Consider the following 24,847-nt stretch of genomic DNA (forward strand, 5'->3'; position numbering starts at 1 on the left):
TTTCCTGTTTACACTTTAGTAGAAAAAACGCAGTAAAGGTGTCCAGAGGGAGAGCTCTGGAGAAGCTCTCTGCCCCTATAACCGTACACTCCAAGCAACTGCTGGGGTCTCCATTTCCTGAGCTCTATAATAAGGGAGGAGCTGAAGACCAAGTTTCACAGAGTTTCGGCTCCCTCTTGTCCTCTCTGTCATTAGTACAGTGCAAACCTTAGAGTAAAGGCTCAGATATTGCTTGCTGAATGAGTTTTACTTTTGATCCGTTGGAAATCCACGACGGGTTTTGGGCCTAACCCAGGCAGGCTCCCGAGTTAGTGGGGGGAGGAGAGGGTGGTGCCGGTTTTCCGCCGGGGGCGGAGCTTCGCGCGGCTCCCGCGCGCCAGGGAATTGAGGCGGAGCTTTCCGCCGGCGGTGGGCGGGGCTAGCGCGGGGACTTCCCCTGGGCTGAGCTGCGCAGCGGGTGCGGAGGGTGGGAGCCCGGTGGCGGTTCGGGGGGGGGGGTTTCTGAGAGCATGGAGGGGGTGGGTGGGTGCTCAGCCGCCGGCCTCTGGCGGTCCCCGGGGCTTGGGACCCTAACGAGGGAGTCGTTTCCAGGCGGGGCGGGAATTGCTGGGAGGTTGAGGGCTGCTCGGCCGCGAGTCCTGCGGTGTCGCGAGCATGTGTGCGTGCGCGTGTTTATCTGAGGCCCCGCGCGGCGGCCGGCCCTGCCGCCTACTCCTCTGGCTAACTATGGTTGCAAACCGGCGCCTAACCGCGGCGACACCTAGCCGGGAGGCGGCTCGCTCTTGCCCGCCAAGTGGGCACTCCCAGATCGCGCCCTCTCCTCGTCCCCCTCGTAGGGGACAACTCGGGCTCCAAGCCCTGGCCGTGAGAGGGAGCGCTGTGGGGACGCGAGGTCCTCTGCCTTGAACTGTTGGGCTTGTGGTGGGAGTCCCTAAGGCTTGAACACCAGGGTTTTAAAGCACCTGTCTGTCTCTGTCATTTTACTTTTAGGGTTTTGGCCAAATTGGGCGAGGGCACAAAATAACCACTTACCCCTTCTCACCGAGGAAGAACGGGAGAAAGGGTAAGTAAGGAATGATCAGGGGTGGAAGGAGCTAGGGCTGTAGGAAGAAAGACCAAGGGAGAGAAAAATCCAGATCCAGAACTGCCCCTGGGGATTCTTCCATTTCATCAGGAACGTGAGGCCCACTTTCAAGGGTCACAGGCTCCAAACCCAAGAGTTTTTTTCAGGCCTAGAATCTGTAGCGCTGGCTGGGAGTTTGGCGGCTTGGCAAAGATCCCTTTTAGCCATTTGACCTGATAGAAAACTGTCCTTACCCTTCACGTCTTTGGAACGTGGGTCTTGCAGTTGTCTCTCTCCAGTCCGTGTCTCACTCTAAGCTAACTTTGATTAATCCCAGAGAATGAGTATTGAAGATTCAGGGCCCTGCTTGATTATCAGCAGGACCTCCACCCACAGATCTTTACATTTTAAAAAGGGACTCCTGTAAAAATTCTTTCGAACGCCAAAGGGTGAAATTAATTAGTGAGATGATACTTGTTGAAATCCTTTTAGGATCTTCTCACAAGCTCATAGAGGAAGGTTGTTTGTTTTTGTTTTTGTTTTTTTCAGTGTGGAGGTTGACATTACCAGGCTGGGCCTTTTACTCTTGACTTTCACTTTGATACCCCTCCCATATTCTATTCACTTCTGAAAAGTAGCGAAACAGCACACTGAAGCCCTTGGAGGTTTGCTGTGATTTTCAGTGTGATCTCTTTCAACAGTTCTTTTGTGCAAGTTTTCCGTCAGTTCTCCAGTATACCACTCCTTCCTTCTTACTGGTGAAATGAAACACAGCCCCTCTCCAAAGTTTGGGAATACCTTCTGTATCCTATGTGTTCTGTATCAACAAACATTTTAAATTAGCTAAAATTCAGGTTAGCCACAAGCAAGAATGTTGCAAACCATTCTTGGATACTTACAGAGGAAAGCTAGAATTAACCTCTGTGTCAAATTGACATTGGCTGCCTGTGCCCTGAATCTGCCTTATTTGTCTGGACTCAAGTGATAGATAACCATATAATTTATGTAAAACCAGAAAATAGTTGTTTATTGATGATGGTTCATTCATTGATGCGGTAGATATTTATTCTTTCCCCACCAAAGTGTGGAACACTGATACATTAGGATGGTAAAATGAGACTGGGTTTGGAGATGGCCATTTAGAGCAGGTCTTTCACCAGTTTTCTGTAGGTTTTTGGAGTACTTAAGTATGTAATGTACAAGACCTTCCCTGTACTATTGATCTTAGTTATGTGCAGGTCTGTACGTGTTGTGGGGGGACAGTACTATTTTTCTGCCTTCTAGTACTTTCAGTGATAAACTTTCAAGGATTACTGACCATGGTGATTTGTATCCTGTTTTAGAATAGTGTTGCTGGACAGAGAATCAGTTGCGAACTCAGGTTTGGCTGCTGGCAGCTTGAAAATCAATACTTGAGAGAGAGGTGAGAGACAAGTGGGAAAGAAAAGATTGTTTTATTCAGGAAGCTGGCAACCTGGGAGGATGGTGGACTAATGTCCCAAAGACCACCTTCCCAGTCCAGGTGAAGCTGAAGAGTTTTAAAAGGGAAGATGTGACAAACGGGGCAGGAGGCCCTACGTGCAGAAGAAGCTGGGGCCCAGGTGGTAATTGGTATGTCGACATGATCCGGAACAGACTTGCTGGCATCAGCAGCAGCTGTTTTCAAATGTGATTAGGCATTATCTTCTGGGAAAGTTTAGTCCTTCACTCCTCAAGGCCAGCGGTTTGCGAATCTCAAGAAAGTAGGTTAGTTTGGCTGCAGACCAAGGGACTGAGGTTAGCAAGCAAGGAGTGCATAAGCTTGAGACAGGTTAACCCTTAAGAGCCATTGGAGCACCATTATAGCTTTGTAGTCATTTTGCAATGTATTTTTTTTTAAAGATTTTATTTATTTATTTGACAGACAGAGATTACAAGTAGGCAGAGAGGCAGGCAGAGAGAGAGGAGGAAGCAGTCTCCCCACTGAGCAGAGAGCCCAACGTGGGGCTCGATCCCAGGGCCCTGGGATCATGACCTGAGCTGAAGGCAGAGGCTTTAACCCACTGAGCCACCCAGGGGCCCCATTTTGCAGTGTATTAAATGTAACAGTATAAAGATCAGATGAGGATAATATTTTGAATTGTTCCATAAAGATGACATAAGATGAGAAAACATGGAGTGTTAAGGATGATGCATTTAATAAATATTAGATTGTTCACGTGTATGAGTTTCTGTACATTTAACCTCATTTTTTATTTAAGATAACTTTTTCTGGTTACAAAGGTTATATAAGATTAAAAAAAGTTATTTAAAAATGAGTCTTGCAGGGATATAAAAGGTAGAAAGTGAGTCTCTTATGAACTCTCAGAGGAACCCTTTCAACTGTGTTTCTTTCTTCAACTTTGTTTCCTGTTATATGTTACTATTTGACAAAACTGTAAATTTCTGCCTTTTACCTCCATATTCTTGGCTATGTACCATCACTCCTTGTTCCATCCCCAGTCCCCATGTAGAAGTGGCATGTCTTTTAGAGTCTTCTAGAAATGGGTCCCAGTCCTGGCTGTTATCTCATGAGCTCTGCGACTTTGTGCCAGTTAAAACTCTACTCCCTAACTTCTCACCTGTCAAAACAGAGCAATGAGTATATTAAAAAGTGTGCAAAAAAGACAGCATCTGGCATACAGATACTAACTTAATTTCCCTCCCTTTTGATCTGGTCACCTATCACATTCTTAATGATCCTCTTTGCAATTGAAGCAAGGGATCTCATACTTAACATTCCTGCAGGTGGGTGTTTGCATTTTCACAGTGATCACCTGTTAAATCTGATCCTCAAATTTCTGGGATAACATTGGCACCTGAAGTGGTTTAAATCCCTTTAAATCCCATTCCCCCCTTGTAGTCATTCCACAGCCATGTCTAACGAGTGTCAGCTTGAAAAATGAAGGGAAGGAGTTTCTATAAATGTGTTTAAAAAGCTCTGACACTGTTCCTAACGTGGGAAAGACATAGTACCGCATTTAGCTGAGTGCTTAAATTTAGGATTTCTATTTCAGAAATGTCTTTGGTTTATAAGAATTACAATAAAAATGCTGATGCTTCATGTCCAAACTGTCATGATTTTGCCAAGTTGTGGGTTTAATATACAGCTAAGCTTGTGTTTAGTGTGTCTAATACAGCTCTGGAAGCCAAGAAAGACAAGTCCACAGACATCAGATTTTTACACCAGACATCTGGTTTCACTTTGCTAAGGAGTACATTTTGTCAGTAGATTATAGGCATATCAGCTGCACTGCTGTAGTTTGTGGCATTATATCATAAGGTCTGGGTCTGTAGGGTTTAGTGTGATGTTTTATTCAAATGACAGCATACTGCAAACGAGCATCTGGTCAGATAAGCATGCTTCCCACAGGTGTCTTCTAGTGTCATTGTTCTTACAAGTTAACAAGGTAAAATAGTTTCTATCCTTGGTGGTTTTTTTGTGGAAGAAAAATATTCTTAAAAGCCTTGCTAAAGATTAGCCCATTGTAATCCAGAAATTAATTTTCAAGTCCATTTTTGTTTGTAATGCGGAATAGTGTACTTACAGGAATAAAATAACAAATGGCATTTAGGTTCCCAGATCAGGACCCCAAAGCTATTTTATGTTATGTTATGTTATGTTATGTTATTTAAAAAAAACAAAAACAAAAAAAAAAACTGCTCTGAGATCAAGACCTGAGCTGAGATCAAGAGTTGGAGACTTAAACCACTGAGCCACCCGGGTGCTCCACCAAAGCTATTTTAACTCATTGTATGCCCATTATTAGTGGTATACTATAGACTTTAGCCAAAAGTTATAATAGTGTTTTGGAGAGTGATATATTCTGAGGTGCCACCTAGAATAGCTAGACCACATCTCTCTTCATTTTGAGGTAGTCAGGAGTATAGAAATACTCTGGAGTCTGTTATCTCTGGGTCTTCAGGTAGGCTCTGTGATTACTGACCTGTGATCTTGGATACAAATTCTTCATCTATGAAATGGGATAATTACTCACGGTTACTCTGAGGTTTAGTGAGTGTTTGTAAAGTAGCACAATATGTAGTACAAAATTGGCCCTCAGTAAATAGTAGTTTCATTTCCTTCCTCTAGGTCCTGGCCACGAGAACAAAGATGGCCAACCTCCTAGCCCCTGCCTTATATCTCAGACTAATCCACTGGTAGGACCTGTGGCTCCAGCAGAGGGATCTGGAATTTGGGAATCTGGGATTTAGTAGTGGGGGCTGGGAAAATGCTATGGAGAATAATGACAAAGGGGAGTAGTGGTGAACTGACAGAGGAAGTTGCCAATCTTTTTTTTTTTTTTTAAGATTTTATTTATTTATTTGACAGAGAGATCACACGTAGGTAGAGAGGCAGGTAGGGGTGGGTGCCGGGGAGAGCAGGCTCCCTGCTGAGCAGAGAGCCTGACATGCTCAATCCTAGGACCCTAAGATCATGACCTGAGCCAAAGGCAGAGGCTTAACCCACTGGGGCTTAGCCCAGGGGCCCCGGAAGTTGCCAGTCTTTTGATCAGTCCACGGATTTAGGCGGATGAATTAATTATTTGACAAGTAGAAAGAACCACCTTCATCTCTGGCTTTTCCAATGATCTTTTGTCAGCAGCTCTCTTGGTCTTGCTCTATTGTCTACCTCCTTATTGCCTGCTTAACCTATTGGTAAGTTCTTTTTTTGTTTTATTTTTTGTTTTGTTTTTTGTTTCCTTGATAATACCTAAAAATAATTTACTTCTATTTTTTAATAGGTGGGACTTAATAATAGATGTCCATACTTCCTTAGGATCTGGACTTCTTCTATACTTAAAGTCCAGTTGATCTTCTTATCCTTTCATTGGTCTATAGTTCATTAATTCCTTGTTTTTCTTTTAAACTATATGCTATGTGCATTGAACTTGTGCTGAGGATATAAAGATGAAGTCACTGTCCTTGATCAAGGATCTTATAGTCTAGTAGGACAATAGACATCTTGACCAACAGTTCAAATATTGTGTGCTATTTCCCCTAATGGAGATATAAGTGCAAAGCAAGGCTAGCAGGAGCTCTTGACCCCTGATGGAAATGCCAGAGGAGGATTTTAGCAGTGGTTGTGTTTGAGCTGAATCTTGAAAGCTAAGTAGAAGTGAGCAGGGTGACAAGCAGCAAAGAGCATTTCCACACAGGCCTGATGGCATGAATAGTTGTATGGTATTATGAGGGCCTGGTGTGTTCAGGGAGCTATATGTAGGTCAGTTATATTGGAGTATGAAGGGCAAAATCAGCAGTGAAAGGAGATGAAACCAGGTAGCTAAGTCAGGGCATACTTCCTATGCCACGTGCAACATTGTGAGTGACGTGAAAGGTCACCATGAAAGCGGTGTGCTGGGTAGATTCGGGGGCAGTGAGGTGCTGGGTGGGGAGGAAGACTGCAGGCCTGAGCTGACAGTGCCTTAGTATGGATAATGGGAACCTGAGAGCTGAGACACGGCTGGACGTAGTGAGGATACTTGGAAATTAGAAATTTTTGGAAAAATATTTAGGAGGAGGGAAAATTGGCTGATCTTTGTGACTGTTTGAATGTAACAGGAATGGGAGCCTGAGGATGCTGCAGTATGGGTAGTGAGAGGGAAAAGTGAAGAGGAAGCAGGTCTGAGGGTCAGCTCATGAGTTCAGGTTGGGACACGTGATTAAATTGCTTGCAGGGCAATTTAAACTTGGCGAGTTGGGGCTGTCTAGGAGGCGGCTGGATATGAGGTCTTGGAGCTCACGAAGAATGTGGAGGCTGGAGATGCAGATTTCTAAGTGCTTACTATATGGAGAGTCGTTAACGGTGTGGGTAGGGACAAAAGGCTTAGAGGAACTGCATAAAAAGAGAAGAGTAAAGGACTCAAAGTAAGCCCTGGAGAATATTGAAATTTTAAGGACAAACCAAGACAAAGACAGAGATAAGAATGCTGAAGGGGAGTGGCCAGAGAGGCTGGCAGGAAAGAGAAAACATAACTTTTCAGGCTGACTTGTAGAGTTTCAAGAAGTAGAACCCAGTTAAGCTTGAATCATCAAGTACATGAAGATTATAAAGTGCCTGTTGGAAGTCAGTGGTTCCCTTAGACTGGTGGGGGCAGAGACTACAGTGGATGGGTAGAGGAATGAGTCGGAGGGGAGGAAGACAGGAGAGAGTAGGTGTGCCTGGGCCCCTCCTCAGAGATTCTGTCTTCATTGGTCTTCGGTCCAGAATTTTCAAAGCTCACCAAGAGATTCTAATATGTGTCTGAAGATGAGAACCACTGTGGCAGACTTCTTTTTTTGAGGGGAGAGAGAGCATGTATATATGCTGAGAGGAAGGAGCCCCGTAGACAGGGAGGTGTTGAAAAGGTGGTTGCCTGTAATCACTGTTCTTTGTCTTGTTTCTTGGGGGTAAAAATCAAATTGTCACTGTCTTTGCCTAATCTTCCCTTTGAAACAAACAAAACGCATATGGGACCCCACCCTTCAATATCCTATTGATCCTTTTTCTCCTGGCTCAGAGTTCCACTGCTAACTTGCTCTCCCCAAATCTGGCCTTTTTGTATACATTATTCTCTGACCTAATCCACTTGTGGGGGAAAAAAAGTCCACATTTATTAAAAACTGAAAAATTTCAAAGGAGTGTGTACTAGGAGGCTAAGGGGAAATTTATCAGCCAAACATAAAAAATGATCTGGTTTAGCAATACTCAATAATATCTGCTATCTTCAGGGCTATCTATGTAAGATGGAAAGATACATAAGATGGGAAGGATGAATGAGATAGGGATTCTGCCCTGAAGGACTCCTCAGGTCAGTGAGAGCAATGGATATATGAGTAAGTGACTTATGCAATATATGCTGTTATAGAGGTTCAAAGATGGATGCAAAAAAAAAAAAAAAAAAAGGCCTTTCTTCTGTATGATCCTGAAGACTTCACAGAGGAGGCAACGCTTGAGCTAGAACTTGCAGTGGAATTAAGGCATGGGATGCTGAGGTTCAAGGAGTGGGATTGAGGGAATAAAATATTTTGGTGGCCCCATGAGAGTGGCAGAATGGGTTTGAGTTTTTCATCTCCTCTTCCTCCTGTTCTCCTTGGTTTATTGCAAGTTATCTGTGTCTTTCAGGGACCTTTGGGGGATAAAGATGTTTTAGCTTACATGAAGAGATATCTGCAGTTTCTCCTTTTGTAGTGTAAGCTTTCTGTGAATTTACCACTACTGGTTTATTATATGCTAGATGGCTAAAATAGACCAGAGTAATTAAATCAGTCTCTGGGGATGACGTTCAGGTACTGATATTTTTCAAAGTGTCCCCAGGTGTTCTAATGGCAGCATGGGTAGGGAACCACTGGGCTAAAATACAATTCAGAAGAAAAGATTGGGACTTGGAGCTAAAAAGTTATAGGTTGGGTTTCCTTAAAAAAATATAGTTGGATTTTTATGATTCTTTTTAACAGCATGTGTCCTCAGTTAAGTTACTTAGACTTCTCTAAGCCCCATCATCCTTTGGAAAATGGGAATGGTAGTAAACCTGTCCCACCTTGTAGAAATGTGTGGGTCAAAAGAGGTGATTATATCAAGGGACATTGCATGCAGATGTGGTTGTGACAATGAAATATTCTGTTGACTTTTTCTAGGAGTAGACAGGCTAAGAGCTGGCCACCTTGCCCTGTAAGGTAGTAACAATTTCATGAATTATAACTTAAGATTTCACCATCATGAACATTTTGCTGCTCTATTTTACTACATTTATTTAATGCTAAAATGTTGAAGACCTAAAGCAAAAATGCAAATCCTTAAAAAATCAGCTATTGAACATTTCTTGTCTGACATAATTGTTTAAAATTATACAGATGTTTATTGTGATTAAGATTGTAAAGTATATAAATATTTTCAAAGTCAGTAATATGATTGTTGAGTATTAAATGTTCTACATAGGTTTTTGTTCTTAAAGTCTGTACATTAAAAAAAAAAACAAAAAAAAAAAACCCCAGAAATCAGGGCACCTGGGTGGCTCGGTGGGTTGGGCCTCTGCTTTTAGCTCAGGTCATGATCCCAGGGTCCTGGGATTGAGCCCGCATTGGGCTCTCTTCTCAGTGGGGAGCCTGCTTCCTCCTCCCCCTCTGCCTGCCTCTTTGCCTACTTGTGGTCTCTCTCTCTGTATCAAATAAATAAATAAAATCTTAAAAAAACAAAAACAAAAAACAGAAATCTTCCAGAAAACAGTAAAAAGCCCACACAGTACCATGGAATACCATGAATTCAATGATATTGCAGGTCTCATCATGTCTGTCAAGTATATAGGAACATATGCTGTGTCTCTCTCTCTCTCTCTCTCTCTCTTTTTTTTTTTTTTTTTTAAACTGTGGGATACCTGGTATTGGTGCTGGTGGTATAATCACACTGAAATGATCATTGTTATGGTATTATAACTTATTTTACTTGAGAAGTAAGTTTAATGGCAAGAAAACTGAACCTAAAGTGTAGAGATTAGATTCCAGACCTGGTTTCCCTGCCCACTCCTAAATGGTAGTAGATAAGTTAGTTTCTCGGAGCCTCACATGCATCAGTTCTCTGTTGCTTTGTAACATAATCAAAATCTCAGTGGCTGAAAGCAACAATAATCATTTTAAAAAGATTTATTTATTTATTTATTTGACAGAGAGAGAGAGAGAGAGAGACAGTGAGAGAGGGAACACAGCAGGTGGAGTGGGAGAGGGAGAAGCAGGGAGTCGAATGCGGTACTAGATCCCAGGACCCCAGGATCATGACCTGAGCCGAAGGTAGATGCTTAATGACTGAGCCACCCAGGCACCCCAACAATAATCATTTATTATATCATGTTTGTGGTGGGTCAGTAGTTTGGGTGGTTCTGGCTCAGGATCTCATGTGGTTGCTGTCAGATGCCAGCAGGAGGTGCAATTATTGGAGGACACGCCTGGGTCTACAAGGTTCCTTTCCAAAGTGCCTATCACATGGCTAGCAATTCGGTATTGGCAATCTGGTTCCTCTCCATACGGGGCTTTCCGTGGGGTTGCCCCTACCTGGTAGGTTATGGGAGCTGGCTTCCCCAGAGTGACATACATGAGACCAAGGTAGAAACTGTAGTGCCTTTTATGACCTATCCTTGGAAGTCCCCTACCACCATTTTTGATGTCTTATTGGTCTCATGGGCCAGCCCTGATTGAGAGTGAGACACAGGATATGAAGCATGTATCATCGGGGACCATCTTGAGAGGTTGGCTGCCTGACAGGATGACAACCTCTACCCAGCATAGCATAGCTTTGGGTTTCAGTGAGGAATTTATGGAAAATCATTTGCGAAACATTAAAGTAGCAGATAAATTTTTCAAGTTTTTCACGTCTTCTAGTATAGAAGTGGTACATCTATCTCGTGGGAGAAAATTATGAGCAAGAACAGTAACCATAGCAAGACCCTGTTGGTCAACTGGTAACCATAGGTTTTATCCAAGATAGTCTGTCTCCTTGATGAAATCTTGGAATGTCTGTTTTTATGTCTCTTTCTTGGCATTTGCTCTACTTTGCCTTGGTAAGAGTCATGTATGGACGTGTCTCACCCTGTGTTGGACTGGAAACTTTTAGAGTGGGAACTACATCTTACTCTTCATTGTCTTATGGCATTTTTAACTTAATGCTTGGTACTTCATTGGTGTTTAATTATTAGCTGAACTGAATTGAATCACTAGCACAACTCCCGTCTTTATGCCTCCCCTGAAATTTCAGATGCAGAGGGTCATTATTTGCTCAGATGGTATTGATGGGAGTGGTAGCTCCTTCTGGAACCATCTCTAAGCCTGTCCAATGGGTCCCTGATTTGCCCTGATAGCCTTTAGCCTCTCCTAAGTGGCTCACATATTTGGATCTGCCAGGGGCTTAGCCTGTTCTCGTTGATGACCAAAGCAAGCAAGCACACACACTGCACAATCATTCCTATATGACTGTTTCAGAATCTCATTGTACCCACACCCCGTTTGGTAACTCATACCAAGTTTTTGACTTCTTAGATGAAGAATGCCCAGAAGATAAAAGTTTATATCTTTCTTCCATGTAATAAATCATAAAAATTTAATCTTCACCATTTTATCCAAAAGTTTATTTTAAGAGCTAGGTCTTTGTATGGCACTTTGACACACACCCTTTCATACATCTTTTTTTGGAAAAATGTTTGTAGCATTTATGGTCAACTTTTGAAAAATCATCCTGCTTGTAGCTGGAGGACACATTGTAAACACATTTTCAAGTTCTAGTTTTTTTTTTTTTTTCTACTTTTAGAATTGTGTTCAGCAAAGCCTTTTTTTAAAAAGAAGGGAAATGTTTGTAACATTGTTGTATTTGTTACAAGCAATGTTACATTTGTAACATTACATTTAGAATAATCTATTTCATACAGTTTTCACATTATGTAGACCAATAAATTCAGAGTATCTCAGGATTGTTTTCTCCTTTCTGTTCTCTCATGTGGACTTTCCTGCTGATTTCCCTCTTTAGGAATTCTTTGCTTCCTTCTCCATTACCTGCCTTCTCTGTCAGTTGTCTGTACCAAATTTTCTCCCTGTCTTTGGACTTAGTCTACAATGTCACGTTCGAGTATGAGCGGGCTGCCAGGGGCAGAGCAGGCATTGTGAGTAGCACTGAGTACATAAAGAAGAGTTCAGCTGAACGTTAGGGTTGATGGTCAAAGGTTCTTTGCTAAGTAGGTAATAGTGGACCTATAGAGCAACATGTGTTAGGAAAAGATTAGAGTTGCCACAGTTAATTTGTCTTAACTTTTGAAAATAGATTTTTTTAGCCCAGTTATTTTTATAGTAAATTTTTTTAGCCCAGTTTTAGGTTTACAGCAAAAAAATACAGATTTTTCCTATGTACCCCACATGTGTACATGCATAGCTTCTCCCATTATCAACAGTACCTACCAGAATGATACATTTATTACAACCAAGGAGCCTACATTGGCACAGCATTTACATGAGGGTTCATTCTACGTACGTTTGAATAAACGTGTAATAACGTGTGCATCGTTATAGTATCATACAGTAGTTTGACTGCCCCAAAGTCTACCATATTCTGCCTTTTCATCCAACTCTCCACTACCCATAGATCTTTTTACTATCTCCGTAATTTTGCCTTTTCCAGAATGTCGTGTAGTTAGGATCATACAGTGTGGAGGCTTATTTCCTTAAATTTTAGTTTGCCTGGTTTAGCAGATTATTTAAAGCATGTTGGTGTTTTTCCAAGAGTTTATTTTTTAATGAGTTTTATTAGTGTCAGATTCAAATGCTGAGTAATTATTATTTAGTTTTGTTTAATAACTATTTTGTATCATTATATAAGGATAGTTTGAGGCACTTCATAAACTGATTAGCTTTCTTATGAGTCTGTTTCTCATGTGTAAGAGAAGTTCTGTAGTCTGCACACTTGGGTACGACAGTAATAGTTTAAGTTTGAGATTAATAGTTTGAGACATGTGGTGTATATGACTGCCTGATGGTAATATTCTAAACATTTCATTAAAACCTTTGTTTTAAAACTTAAAAAATAGATATTAAATATAAATTTCTAGACTTTAAAGAGGTGCTGTATGGTGAAAAGAATGTGGTTTTATTTGAGTGCTAGCTCTATCAGCAATATGAATGTGAATTTTTTGTCTCTGAATTTCATTTTTTAACAAGATTTTATTTATGAATTTGACAGAGAGCGAGAGAGAGAAAGCACAAGCAGGGGGAGCGGCAGAGGGAGAGGGAGAAGCAGACTCCCTGCTCAGCAGGGATCCCTTTGCTGGGCTCAGTCCCAGGGCTCTGGGATCATGACCTGAGCCAAAGGTGAACACTTAATTGACTGAGCCGTCCAGGTACCCCTGAATGTCTTTTTTTTTTTGGATTTTTTTTGAGAAGTGGAGATAACATGTACTTTATAAGTTATTTTTGAGCACTATATGAGTTATTGGTTAAAATCCTATGTAAATTTTTTTTTAGAGAGCGTGAAAGAAGGAAAGAGTGAGGTAAGGGGCAAAGGAAGGAGGAGAGAGAGGGACAGAGGGAGAGAATCATAAACAGACTCTGTGCTGGACGTGGGGCCCAGTCTCATAACCCTAAGATCATGACCTGAGCTGAAATCAAGAGTCAGATGCTTAACCGATTGAGCCACCCAAGCAACTCAAAATCCTATGTAAATTTTAACTTGTTACAAAGAAATGTAAGGAATTAATCATTTAATGAGTTATACTTATATTATTATATACTTATACTTGAGTTATATCTTAATTCTTATTCTTTTTTTTTGTTTGTTTTTTTGTTTTGTAGACAAGTACTAAAGGGGAAGAATGATTTGGGTTTAAGAAGGTGATACTGCTAAAAGATGGTTATTTGAGTGCGTCTGAGAAAAAATGCATTTTTTTCCTCTGAGTATATCTTGTTGATTAAGCCTTCTTTTATTAAAAAACGTCTATGCTTTGGGATATTCAGCATGTGTGCTTGGCTCCTAATCATACTTACTACGTAGTTGTCAGTTTGAGATGTTAGTCCTCTCTCCGAAAGAACTAATTATATTGCCACCTTCTGTATGGAGTCAGAGACACATTATTTACTCTTTATGATGAGAAAAGGCTAGATTCTAAAGTTCTTGTGACCAGTCTCTATGTGACTGAAGCCATGAGGGCAAGGCAGAGTTAGGTAGAAAGATTTTGGGGGAAGAGAATACAGATAGTCTTCTGAGGTTGAAATCTTGAGGCAAGTGATATATTAAATACAATTCTAGTTTCAAGGTGTCCTTCTATTTTAGAATACTTAGAGGAGTGGTCAGTGACATACTAATGCATTATGGCTACAGAAAATACTACACTTCCGAGTTTGAGAATGCTCAATGTTGTTTAGTTCAAGATAAAACTCTTACTCTTATTTATTTTTTTTAAAAAGATTTATTTATTTATTTATTTTTTTGAGAGAGGGGGACTGGGAGAGAGAGTGCGCATGAGGAGGGAGAGGTCAGAGGAGAAGCAGACTCCCCAGTGAGCAGGGAAGCCCGATGTGGGACTTGATCCTAGAACTCCAGGATCATGACCTGAGCGGAAGGCAGTTGCTTAACCAACTGAGCCACCTAGGCACCCCTTAAGATAAAACTCTTTATAGTCATGTCCTTTATTATTAACCTCTTTATTATATAGCAACCTTATTGTTTTTACATCTCTATTGATTTAGAGTTCTTTTTTATCTTCAAAATACACTATATGGCCAAACACATGGCAAAGTGCTATTTCCACCACATCTGCAGTCAGAACACACACGTTTATTGATTAAGTTCACTGTCTTTTCTGGGCATGATTTGTCGTGCTTGCTCCAAATTGCTTGTAATTGCTCCAAAGCAATTACAATAGTAACATCAAGGATCACTGATCACAGATCACCATAATAAATATAATAATGGTGAAAAAGTTTGAAATATTGTGAGAATTACCAAAATGTGATACAGAGATGTAAAGTGAGCAAATGCTGTTGATAGACACTGAAGAAATGACGCTGATAAGCCTGATGCAAGGCTGCTACAAACCTTCAATCTGTTAAAAAAAAATGCAGTATCTTTGAAGAATGATAAAGAGTAGCACAGTAAATCCAGGTATGCCTGTATAGCTTAAAGTTATTGAGGCCACTGTCCATTCTAGGTTGACTTTTCCTTGCTCTGATCTCCCATAGCACAAAATTAATTTGCTTTTATATAATATAAGAGACTCACACTAAATAGTTCTTGCATCAGTGTGGTGGTTTGTGTTTGTGGAAAGAGCAGAGAGATCATCTGGAACTAACCTTTGAAGGAAGAAAGAACATTCAACATAAAAGATATGGTTTGAACAAAGACATAGAGGAAGGACCTTCTTCCTAAATTTAGAGCCAATGAGAAACTATTTGACTACAGTAAAAGGCCATGGGACATGTAGATTGAGGCTGGATTGTGAATGACACAAATATTCAACTTAGTAGTCTGTCAGACTGGCAAAGAAATAAAAAAAAAAAATGAGAACACGATGTGCTATTGAGGGTATAGAGAAATAGGCAGGGTCATCATTGCTAATGGGAGTAAAAAATCCCATGGGATTTTTGCAGGTTTCATTGAGACCAATTTGGAAATAGTTATCAAAACTTAAAATACACATATCATTTGATTTCTTATTAGGATTTATTCTACAGGTCTTGTACTTGGATGAAATAATATATATTTAGAGATAGTCTTTGCAGGAATAAAAAACAACTGAATTACCCACTCTTGGGGGATTGGATAAATAAATTATGGGACATATAGTAGATATGTAGCAGTTGTTAATAAGGCAGTTTATGCTGAAATGGAATAATTGGTAAGTCAAAAAAGGTGCAGAACAGTGAATAATGGTGGTTAATATTTTGGAGGAGAATAAATTAAGATACATATTTTCTTGTATATGCACAGAATTTCTCTGGAGGAAATTATTAGAAAGAGGAAAATGCCTCCAGGGGGTGGCAGGAGAACAGGGATGGGAGAGTGTCTTATTTTCTATTGTATACCCCTTTTTGGATATTTTGAATTTTACATTATACAAAAAATTTTTTTAAAAAGAAGACACACATTCAACTCAAAATGTATTTTTGTATTACATATAATCTACTCTGGAAAATTAGGGAATAGATAGGTAAATTAAAAAAAAAAAACCTTAGTGGTTCATTTGATAGGAGGTTATTTGATAAGGGATTAATATTCAGAGTACATAAAAACTCCTACAACTCAACAACAACAGAATAACCTAATTAAAAAATGAACAGAAGATTTAAGTAGACATTTCTTCAAAGAAGATATATAAATGGCTGATGAAAACATGGTAACGTGCCCAGTGTCACTAATCATTAGGAAAATGCAAATGAAAACCACAAGGAGACACTATGAATGCCCACTAATTAGGCTAGCTGCTATTAAAAAGTATTGATGAGGATGTGAAGAAATTATAACCCTTGTGCACTCTTCATAAGAATGTAAAATGGTATAGACACTATGGAAAACAGTATGGCAATTCCTCAAAAAATTGAAAATAGACCTCTCATATGATCCAGCAGTTCCACTTTTGCAAATACATCAAGAGGATTGAAAGCAGGGGTGCCTGTGTAGCATAGTCGGTTAAGTGACCACCACTCGGTTTTGGTCAGGTCATGATCCCACCGTCCTGGGTTCGAGCCCCGGATCAGGCTTCGTGCACAGAGTCTGCTTGAGATTCTCTCCCTCTCCCTCTGTCTCTCCCGCTCACGCTTTCTGTCTCTCAAACAAATAAATCTTAAAAAAAAAAAAAAAGAATTGAAAGCAGAGTCTCAAAGACCATGTTCATAAAAGCAGCATTAATCACAGTAGCCAAAAGTTGGAAGCAACCCAAGTGTCCACCGTTAGTTGAATGGAGAAAGAAACTGTGGTACATACATATAATGGAATATTATTCAGCCTTAAAAAGGAAGGGGATTCTGAAATGCTACAACATGGTTGATCCTTGAGGACATTAGCTAAGTGAAGTAAGCCATTCACAAGAAAACAAATACTGTATGATTCCATTTATATGGGGTACATAGAATAGTCAGATTGGTAGAAAGTAGAATGATGGTTTCCAGGAGTGGGGGGTAGGGAGGAACAAGGAGTTTAATGGGTACAGAGTTTCAGTTTTGTAAGATGAAAAGTTCTGGAGATTGGTTGCACAATAATGTGACTGTGTTTATCACGACTGAACCGTACACTTAAGAACAGTTAAATTTTAGATCATGTGTATTTTACCACAATTTAAAAAAGATACATATCCCCCCCTCCATGAGAACCCCTAGGTACAGTGGTGGGGAAGATGAATATGTAAAATAAATGGGTGTGATTCAGAATATAATCTAAGTGTCCACAGTGAGATATAAACAGAGCCTTGGGTGCAATAGGGCGGAGTGTAAGAGGTTGGAAATTGCCTGTGACTTCACAAAATAGATTTTAAGCTTTTATTAGGAGACTGTGGCATTAAGTGAGTGGAGAGGCTGGAAGGAAAATCTAGGCTGAAGGAGTAGCACAAGTAAAGGTCTAGAGAGGGAAGGTGAAAGGTACCATCACAGAAGAGAACAAGACGGTGCTGGGAAAGAACCCATCACATGCTTTTCTTTGAATGTTGACTCACATTTTTCCTACTTAAGTTTGTCTCACCCTTGTTTTGTTTGGGGTGTAAACCACTTTCAGGGCTCCTTTAGTCCTTCTGCTATTTTTTTTTCTACCAAAGCTGATTGTTTCCTTACATTCCTTTCCGTGTAAAAAACCATTATTTTACGTATGTCGAATGGAAAATCCCTCCTTCCCAGCTCCTTTTCTTTCATCTTGTTCTGCTTCTCTCTTGTACCGAGTCCTAGTTGCCCTCTGCCACAGAGGCCATCTTTTTTTAAATTGCTTCCAGCCTATGGAGCAGAATATGTTTAGTATACAAAAAGCTAAAGACATTGTATTTCAGAGTTTTTCCCTAAATAAATCAGTGTACAGTATAAATTCATTGGGCCTTATTGATTTTCTCTGTGACAGGTGAGGTATCTAATTTAGTTGCTTGGCTGATATGGTACTGTTTTCTCTCTGCATGCTATAACCTTTTCATTAAAGACCTGAATTCATAGAGTTGATAGAAACACACTCAATTTTAAAGATAGAATTTGTCCTGTAGCCAGGCATTAGATTGCTCTGTTTGTTTCCTTGATCTCTTTTTCTTCCTAATTTTCAGGTGTTGAAGGCAGTAAATGGGGATGATGTGGATTCTGACTTCATCTGTCTTGCTAATTTTAATCTCCTGGTAGTAGTGGTGCAGGAAAAAAAAAAATCTGAGAAAAAGTGTTTTCTGATCAGCTTCTGCTGAAACTACTTAATCAAAGTAGTCAAAGGGGAAAGATATATTCTCAACGATTGCTACTTATGGAATTAAAATTGTGAGAGTGGTGATTTATCTCAAGTGTGATTCTCTCTTGGGGAAAGTTTGCCATCCCATTAGCATCTATTTGCATATCTTTTACTTTTAACAAATATATGATTGGATCTGAAGATAGAAGACTAGATTTGCTCTTATATAAAATTTAATTTTATGGTAATATTGACTACCTAATTATTATCTTTGCTTTCAGTATCTTTGACTGAGGAGTCTGGTTGGTTAGAAACATTATGTTGAGATCAGTGCCTTGGAATTAATCAAGGTGGTCCTGTTGCCTTACAGAGAGGGCTCATCTTGGCCCTTGTTCCAAGGTTTATTTTAGTTCTCAAGCAAACTGATATGGCTAAATTAGGGGGAAATCAGTCATACTGGTAGGCCTTACAAATTATAAAGGTGACAGGGCTTGGGTGATGGTTCTGTCAGCTCTGTATTTTAAAAGTGAAGCATGCCAATATGGTTATGAATGTTTGATAATGTAACTACTGCAGAAAAAGTGGTGGTTTAAAATTAATTGCAGTTTTTGTTTAAAAAATGCAGTTGATTTTTAAGTACTTTGTTCTGTATTTGCTTTTATGTTTGCTGAAAATATTACACATGAAGTCTATGCTTTAAACACTATAAAATGTTTTTCTACTATTAAGTAAATGATTGTGGAAAATGTTACACTTTAAAGGTCATGTTGATTTTGTGGCATTTCCAATTTTATATTTTATATATGCTGTTGAATTGGTTTAGCTCCTAGTTGAATGTTTAAAGATCTGGGTAATAAATGTAGACGGGAAATTGCAAAAGAGTACATTGTTTTGGAATGCACATATCTTCCAGCTTTCTTTTCTTTAAACAGTGAAATTTTAGATTCTGAGAGCCAATTCAGAGGGCTGAATGGATAGCAGGATAATAAGAGTTTTCAGTACTTGTTAGGTCCACAGACAACTCTAGTGATGTCTTTCTATTAATTGATGTTGTAGATAAAGATTTGTACTTTTCTCCCTTTAGTACCCCTCTTCCATTTGAAAATTTATTAGAAATTAATGAGACTTGAGCACTTACCTTTTATATAGTGGATTGTATTAATTGTGTATTCAGTGGTTGTGAAATAAATAACTCTTGTTATGTTTATTGGGAGTGGTGAACACTTACTGGGGGTGGCAGCTAAGTGGGAGGCAGGGAGATTAGTGCTTAAATGCCAGGCCTTGGGGTTAAATAATGTGGATTTAGCTCTGCTGTTTACTGTGTGTGTGACTTTAGCAAGACTTGTACACTGTGAGCATTAGTTTATGTCTTCGAAAATGGGATAAAATGGGTTTATGTGTGAGATTAATTGAGGTAACAAAATAGAATAACAAAAATTTTTATTTTAGTATTACTATAGTGCTACAGTATTTTAGATACCACAAATGAATATTCTTTACTAGAATGAAATTTTTTTTTCCATTGGTTTCAAAGTCAAATTGTTTCTTATAGTTTTTCTTTCTGTTTCCAATTAATGCTTCTTTTAGAGTTTACAGATCTGATAATAATTTGTGGAAGAGTATTTCTGGCTGATTTTGAGAGTGGCTTCCAATCACTCCATCCTTATTAAAAATGAAACAAAATGGGGCGCCTGGGTGGCTCAGTGGGTTAAGCCTCTGCCTTCGGCTCAGGTCATGGTCTCAGGGTCCTGTGATCGAGCCCCGCATCGGGCTCTCTGCTCAGCGGGGAGCCTGCTTCCCTTCCTCTCTCTCTCTGCCTGCCTCTCTGCCTACTTGTGATCTCTCTCTGTCAAATAAATAAATAAAATCTTAAAAAAAAAAATGAAACAAAACCTCACTGTACTGTTAGTCAAAAATTTTTTTCTGACAGTGTTTGTACTGAAGTTAGCACCCAAAGTATAGCAAAATGTTGGTATAATTTTGGCCAAGGAAAAATAGTATTTTAAATATTGTCTGGGGGATTCTGTTATGTCTATCTCACTTTTAAACTGACCTTTCATCTGTGATTTTTTTATGGCTCTTTTTTTTTTTTTTAAAGATTTATAGATAGATTGATTTATGAATGACAGAGACACAGCGAGAGAGGAAACACAAGCAGCGGGGAGTGGGAGAGGGAGAGGGAGAAGCAGGTTTCCCGTGGAGCTGGAAGCCTGATGTGGGACTCGATCCCAGGACCCTGGCCTGAGCCGAAGGCAGACGCTTAACGACTGAGCCACCCAGGTGCCCCTCTGGCTTTTTGATAGACACATCTGAAGAGGTGAAATTGCCATTTTTCTTTGTAATTAATTGGATAACAAATTACTTGGCTTGGGAAAGGGGAAGGGCTCTGAGTGATATGCTTATTATTTTTTTTGCAGAACAAAGGTGTACTAGGTTCTGAAAAACTTCATTATTCAAAACTGATAGATATTAATTTAAATTGCTTTGAATTTCTGTATGGCTCATATATTTTTATCTAGCTCATATACTTCCTAAAATATATCAAAATCATTACTAAATTTTCTTTCTGAGCCATTTACCATAACAATCATTGTGATGTTCCCTAATATCATTTGATGTTGATGAAACAATAAAAATAACTTTCTTACAAAATTGGAAAGATGAGGGAATTATTCTCAGGGCCACTGAACTATTATGTTGACAATAACCTATTTGGTGACCCGTATGAAAATAATTTTATTTATTATTATTTGTGCTTATTTACAAATGGGGTTATACTTCTCTTTGCTGCTGAAAGCCGAAATGTATTAGAAGTTTCCCCAAGTGTGTATGTTATCTTGTATTATCCAACCAGCCATGTGACATGTGTTTGTTAAATGAGCACAGGTATGAAAATCAGTCAAGAAATTTAACCATGTCATCATTAGAGGTGAACGTGATTTCATGACAAATATTAACCTTGCAGCAGAAGTCAGAAATGATCTTGGAACAGGGCGTGATGATGATGATGATGATGATGATGATGATGGGGTGTAGAATGGAAGAGGGGTAATTTTAGTAGTGGGGAAAAGAGGCCATTCCATGGATTTCTGATATGAAAGGTAAAGGCCTGATGTTAGACTCAGAATCACAGATGGTTGAAGCAAAGAACCTTACAGGTGGTCTTACTGAAATAGATGAAATGAATTGTTGTGCTACTGACATGGCTAGGACCTGAATCCAAGTTTTCTGATTTCTCATTTGGTACTGGGCATGGAAAGAAAAATAACAACTTGGCTCTAGAATAAGATGGGCACTTGGTTCTTTGGGAGTAACACATACAGGGAGGTACTGTATCAGATGGTTGGGTGGCTCCCAAAAGGCCGCTCTGGCCACCCAGTTCCTCTCTTAGGCTCCTCACTGGTATTTAAAGGGATGGAATATCTGTCACAGTCATACCACACTGTCTCTCCAGCAAGAGTACAAGTGGGTGGTAATATAAACCATATCTAAAATTAAGCAAACATTCAAGAAAAGTTTACTTCACACCTGCAAATGCTAAGACTTTTAGGGTTTATAGAGAGGAGTGAGACATGGTACTTACCCTTTAGGGGCTTCCAGTGTAGTTGGGGAAAATGGACATAACTATAAAAAGATAACAAATAATACTAGGTGCCAAATGAGGGTATGACTAGCATATGCCAGAGGAGTTTGGGGGTGGATGACAGTGCTGGGGTTTAGAGTACTCATCTAAGACTTCCTGGAAGAGATGAAAATTAGGTTGGTTGCTTCTCAGCTCGTTAATCTTAGGCATAATTATATGTGTTTAGCTCTAAAGATTTGGATTCATCTGGGGTGCCTGGGTGGCTCAGTGGGTTAAGCCTCTACCTTCGGCTTGGGTCATGATCTCAGGGTCCTGGGATAGAGCCCTGCATTGGGCTCTCTGCTCAGCAGGGAGCCTGCTTCCCCTCTTGCTCTGCCTGTCTCTCTGCCTACTTGTGATCTCTCTCTCTGTCAAATAAATAAATAAATAAATAAAATCTTAAAAAACAAAAAAAGATTTGGGTTCACATAACTTAGGAAGTTACAGAGCTGAGAGTTTTCTGGTATTTACCTGACTTGTAGTTGAATACCATTCCACAATTCCAATGCCATGGTGCAGAGGATGGCTGAAGGTATCCGTTTAGAGACTCCCATTTCTGCTTATCATTCCTAAGTGTGTTTACCAGCAGGTAGAGTTCTTCCTCCTGGTGTTCTGAGTGGTCTTCTAAATGTTGCCATATCGAGCAATCCCTGGTTTCAATTACCCCCCCCTTTTTTTCCTTTATTGGCAATATAGTTAAAATTGCTACTTAAGTGTGAGTTTGGTGAAATTTCCTATTTAAGGTGATATTTCTACTAAGAAATTATTAAAGTGGGGTGGGATATTCCTCTATTGAACATGAAACAGAGCTGCGGCTAGCATTTACAGTGGGCTTTTCTGTTGTTCATTATATTATTTGGGTATTCTGTGTTATGAATCATTAACTTGAACCTTGGTACATAAATAATGCCATTAAACATTATAAGATAAGTAATCTTATAGCTGCATTAGAGAATAAATACACTTCTCAAAACCCATGTTTTCACTCTACCTGGATATCTCTGCATTCAAATGCTGTTTCTCCTTTTAGTGCTATAAATAAGGGCTTATAAACCTGACGGAGATGAATTTAAATAAGAAATATGAAAAACATTAGGGCTTGGCTTATATAGTTTGAGCCTCAATCCTCATCTGATTTTTTAAGGTAGTGGTTTTTAACCTCCTTTTCTTCTTATTTTTTTAATGTAGTGAATCCTTCGGAGAAAATCTTTTTTTGGAATTCTGTTATTTAAAAAACCAAAAGATAGAAATGTGTGATTTTGACTGAAGAAGGAAATCAGGACTCGGAGTTTTGGTTACTTTGTGCCTGCTCCCTTTGTCCCTTGTGCCTCTAGGGAATCCTTAGGATCACCATAGAGTTTGGACTGTAAAACATCGCTTTTAAGGAATAACATGCTAAACACTTCCTAAAAGTAACCTTTCAATTGAAAAAAGAATTCTTAGGACGCCTGGGTGGCTCAGTGGGTTAAAGCCTCTGCCTTCGGCTCAGGTCATGATCCCAGGGTCCTGGGATCGAGCCCCACATCAGGCTCTCTGCTCATCAGGGAGCCTGCTTCCTCCTCTCTCTCTGCCTGTCTCTCTGCCTACTTGTGATCTCTGAGTGTCAAATAAATAAATAAATAAAAAATATTAAAAAAAAAAGAAAAGAGAATTCTTGATGTCTTACAGTTGAATAGGTTATGAAAAATTACTTGACCTTTGTTACCCATCTTTATTGCCTTTGGACACGAGTGCTGTGCTATGATTTATTGAAGAAAAAATACCCCCAAATCAACCTCTTGAAGTTCAGTATACATAAACATACACGTACATAAATATACATAATTTAAAAAGAAACAGTTTCCCAATAAGTATTTTCAACTGCCAAGTAAAGCTTATCAGATGAGAGACAGGGTCATCAGACACGTGAATACGCTCACCCATGTGCATGGACCCAGCACACAAACACACATACAATTTGTTGCATGTGGCTAGGCAACGCCTTTCTCTCAGTCTGTGCCTCCACCACATCCATCATGTTCTGAATATAGTGCAGATAGTCTATATGGACAGGAAAGCATGTTAAAAATTATTTTCAGTAATGATTGGAACTCATTTATTGATTTTTTTTCAATAAAACTGTATTGAACATCGAACATTTCAGTGCAAGGTGCTGAGATCTGGTAGTGAACAAGAGGCCATCACAGAACTCAGAGCTGATTAGAGGTAAGGATGAGACTGTCAGGGGTGGTAAGTGCTGTGACAGAGGAAGCATAGGATTTTATGGGAGCACATAGGAGGGGCATCTAATTCAGACATGGAGACTCAGGGCAGACTTCCTGATGGGTGACATCTAAACAGACCTGAAGGGTGGGTAAGAGTTGGCCAAGGCAGGAGTGTCTGGCTGGCTCAGTCAGTAGAGCCTGCAACTCTTGATCTCAGGGTTATGAGTTCAGGCCCCACATTGGGCATAGGGCTTACTTAAAAAAGAATAAAAGAAGAAGAAGAAGACGACGATGACGAAGAAGAAAACAAAAGAGTTGGCCAAGACAAAAGAAGGTGGGACAATTGATGAAGACAGAGGAGAACATATATAAGGGCCCAGAAACAAGTAAAACATGATACTTTGTAGGAATTGCATGTCGTTGGGTTTGGTTGGAGCATGATGTGCTAATGAAAGATAAGTGGTTGCTAAATGTAAGGAGCTTGATATTGTGCTGTAGGATCTGGAGAGTTACCGAAGGATTTCAAGCAGGAGGAAGTTGTGATTTGTGTTTTTTTTTTTCAGTAGAGGGCAGTTCGGCTAACTACTGTGTTGACCTTGGGGCAGCCATTTGGATGATAGAGTCATTTTCTGATAGTAGAAGGACCAGAGATTATAGAATACTGTGTAGTTTGTCTTTCTATAACATCCCCAACTGCCTATCTCTTTTATAAAACCTATCTTTCTTCATTTTAGTTTTATGTCCCTGGTAACCTTATCACAAGGCTAGATTAATTCAAAAGAACAATGTTTAATGTTCAATATCTATATAGATACACAGTTATATCTTCATTCTTTCCGTATAGAAACTGGTATGATGCCCTGTACGTAGCAGGTACCCAAATGTTTATTGACGTAAAAGAAATACTGAAGGAAGAAATGTCAACTTAATTCTCTCTCCCTCTTTTTGATGATCATTTCTCTGCTCTTTCCGGTGCTCTGTATGCTTAGATAATTTCAACACCAGCTGTTTCTTAACAAACCACAGGGGTCTGACCATTGTATACTAGGACTAATGATAATAAAATGTGCATTTAAACTAGTTTGAATTCA

The 24,847-nt window shown here is 39.7% G+C and overlaps 1 protein-coding gene across 2 annotated transcripts in view; it reads left to right on the forward strand.

Moving 5' to 3' along the window:
* The first annotated feature begins 410 nt into the window (after nt 1-410).
* Nucleotides 411-24,847, forward strand: part of IMMP2L (inner mitochondrial membrane peptidase subunit 2) — an 859,460-nt gene continuing 835,023 nt past the window's right edge. The window contains exons 1-2 of one of the 2 annotated variants that reach the window (XM_032871296.1): nt 411-457; nt 991-1,063. The gene's annotated coding sequence lies outside the window, so the exon portion shown is untranslated. Of the gene's footprint in view, nt 467-990; nt 1,064-24,847 lie in introns of both variants that reach the window. The other variant, XM_032871300.1, reaches the window with a different exon arrangement.

The sequence above is a fragment of the Lontra canadensis genome, unplaced genomic scaffold (genome assembly GCF_010015895.1).
Source record: "Lontra canadensis isolate GAN:19392208 unplaced genomic scaffold, GSC_riverotter_1.0 scaffold2, whole genome shotgun sequence".
Taxonomy (NCBI): Eukaryota; Metazoa; Chordata; class Mammalia; order Carnivora; family Mustelidae; genus Lontra; species Lontra canadensis.